General features: G+C 38.8%; 1 long non-coding RNA gene across 1 annotated transcript in view; it reads left to right on the top strand.

The window, feature by feature from the left end:
* The first annotated feature begins 141 nt into the window (after positions 1-141).
* Positions 142-2,848, top strand: part of LOC139183515 (uncharacterized) — a 31,146-nt gene continuing 28,439 nt past the window's right edge. Inside the window, exon 1 of the long non-coding RNA XR_011567011.1 lies at positions 142-2,848. This exon is cut by the window's right edge and continues 25,661 nt beyond it. This is a non-coding gene — a long non-coding RNA (uncharacterized lncRNA).

Below are 2,848 nucleotides of genomic sequence, written 5' to 3'. Positions count from 1 at the left end.
CGAGATGCCGATGGGCCACAGGCTCGAGCTGGGGCGGGCCGTCGACCGGGAAGCACCGCCCCTGAATGCTTATGTTGGTGGGAGGGAGAGGAAATGGAATTCCCCGGACTGGTAAGAGCGCGAGCCGACACATCCCTCTCTCACGCGCCCAATCAGGAATGTTGCGGTGGGAGGAACTATGCGTTAATTACTGGATACCTTTAGTCTAGATTGAGTCTGCGTTTGAAATTTCTGGTGGAGCAGGTGAGGGACATTGGCTCGCCTGTTGGCCAGGACTGATTAACCTCTGGGAGGAGTCGCCCCTCAAAATGGGAACAGTTATTTTAAATAGAACCTGGCAGGTCACTGATCAGCGCTCCCACGTGCGGAAAGTCAGTGCTGTTCTGACCCAGGGCCTCGAGGATCAACGCTGAGAAGAGAGTGCCGATTGACCAATCCCCGGAATTAGAGCAGCCTAGAAATTAAGCTCAACTGTGAATGATTAGGATGGGGAATAGGGATTGGGGCAGGCTGTTTACTTGCCTTTATAATCAATGGTCACCATCGCCAAAGTTTAGGTATGGGAGTAGGCCTAATACCTTTTTCTTCCTGTTGCTCTGTTTCAGTCCCTAGAGCCAGAAAGTTACAAAACTCATTAAAGAAATCAGAGTTTGGAGTCCGAGAAACTGAATACTTACTGAAAGTATCTGAAATATCCAGGGGGAGAAACGTACGGTTTTATTCTGCCGGTGAAAACAAAGGACAGGTGGTTTTGCTTTCCGGTATATCATACCTCAGGCAAAGGGTAGCAAGACGCTAATTTTTAAAAGGAATTGAAAGATAAAACACTGACCTGCTTAAAGTTTTCTAACGCTCCTTAATGGTCTCACAGTGTGAAGGTCTTTAAGAATTAAATGGATATAAAAATTTGTTTTCAAAAAATTCCTGTTTTAAAAAAGGAAAGCAGTAAGCTAGAGTATTACCTAATAAACACTTCTTAGGTATGTGATAAATGTATATTATTCAAGTGATCATAATAGCATAACTAGAACAATTAGTGAAACTGCTTTTCAAACTAGTATCTTCAGTCACTAGAGACTTGTTCAAAAATGCTGATTTTGATTTAGTAGGCCAGGGTGGAGCCTGAGATTCTATAATTCTAACACTGTCCTAGGTGATATAGATTACTCAGAGGACCACCCTGTGAGTTCCAGAGCACAGAAGTGCTTACCTCATGGCCTGCTGACACCTCTGCCCCCTCCCTCTTCCCTGAATAAAGCTTTCTTTTGTTCTCTCTTGTAACCAGTCTAATGTGGTAGATACAAAGGATTTGGCAATTGGAGTGAGAGAAGAAATCCAGGTTTGAGTTCTTGTTCCTTTGCTTCCTATTTGTGTGATATTGGTAAGGTTACTTGTCTTAGTTCCTTCAACACTAAAGTAGGTGTAATAATAGCTGTCCTTTCTCACAGGGTTATTATGTGCTTCAGATGTCATAATGCATGTGAAAGGGCACTGTAGACTACAGTGCTGTATAAATGTTATTAATTGCTCAAACATTAACTGGCCATAGAGTGAAACAAATCTATAACATTATGGAACATTTATAATGTACCAGGTACAGTGCTTATTAACCTCCTTGTACAAATAGAGAGACTGATGCACAGAGAGATTAAGTTACTGTCCCAAGGTCACACAGCTGATAAATAGATGTAGAATTTGAACCCATGCAGTTAATGCCAGAGTAAATTATTGAATAGAGTATTTATTATCTCTTAATTTAGAAAGTGGAAGAGTAGAATGTTTTATATTTCTACTTTCAGTGTATCTCAAGCTACTTTTATTTAACTTATTTCTCCCTCTTGTTTTGCTCTTTGAAGCCAAGGTACAAGGCAGGAAATATTCCTACCTACTCAGTGGGAACGCATGATATCCAAGGGGTCCATGAAGAAAAGTCCCAGAGAAGCTAATTTGTACTACCCTAATCTAAACAAACTTTGGTATGAAAATATAATGGACCATGTTAGTGTTCTAAATTAACAGAGCACAGCAGACTGGGACGAATTTGAAGTCAGCTTTCTTAACTTTTTTGAGCCACAAACTACTTTAGCGGTCTGGTGAAACCATGGACTCTTCTTACATTTATGCCTTTAAATGTATAAAACAGAATTCATAGCATTACAAAATAAAACAACTTGAAACAGAATCTCAGAATATTAAAGTAAAACAAACTTTTATTTATTTATGTGTGCCGGGTCTTATTTGTGGCATGCAGAATTTTTACTTGCATTACACAAACTCCTAATTACAGTATGTGGGATCCAGCTACCTGATCAGGGATCAAACTGGGGCACCTGTACTGGGAGCAGAGCCTTAGCCACTGGACCTTCAGGGAAGTCCCAAGAAAAATAAACTTTTGATATGGGAATATATGTCCTTTATTATTAATACAGTAAGATCTACTGGCGGCTCTAATATCAAATTTTTGAAATAATAATAAACATAAAATTTCCAGAGTTTGCAACAGTTGTAATGTGATACAAAGGATCTGTGATTCCTGTTGGAGATACATATGTAGGTACAGCTGTTTGCTGCTTTCATTCATAATTGAAGGAAATACTAATTTTCACTTGGGAGATTTAGTGAATATAAAGATGTAATTTTTTAAATTCAATTTCACACACTCCCTGAATTGTATTCATTGACTTAATGTTAAAAAATCCTTGGGTGGAATCAAACAGGCATATTCCTGTTGGTAATCTTTTAAGAGATTATGAAATTTTAACATAGAAATATAATTGATATCCATAATAATAGTGATTTATTAATAAAAAGTTTACCACTGGTATACTCCTGTTTAGAAGACATGGAA

Source organism: Bos indicus, chromosome 6, assembly GCF_029378745.1.
Source record: "Bos indicus isolate NIAB-ARS_2022 breed Sahiwal x Tharparkar chromosome 6, NIAB-ARS_B.indTharparkar_mat_pri_1.0, whole genome shotgun sequence".
In the NCBI taxonomy this organism is placed as follows: Eukaryota; Metazoa; Chordata; class Mammalia; order Artiodactyla; family Bovidae; genus Bos; species Bos indicus.
The sequence above is the reverse complement of the archived record's forward strand: the minus strand, read 5'-3'. Positions and strand labels throughout refer to the sequence as shown.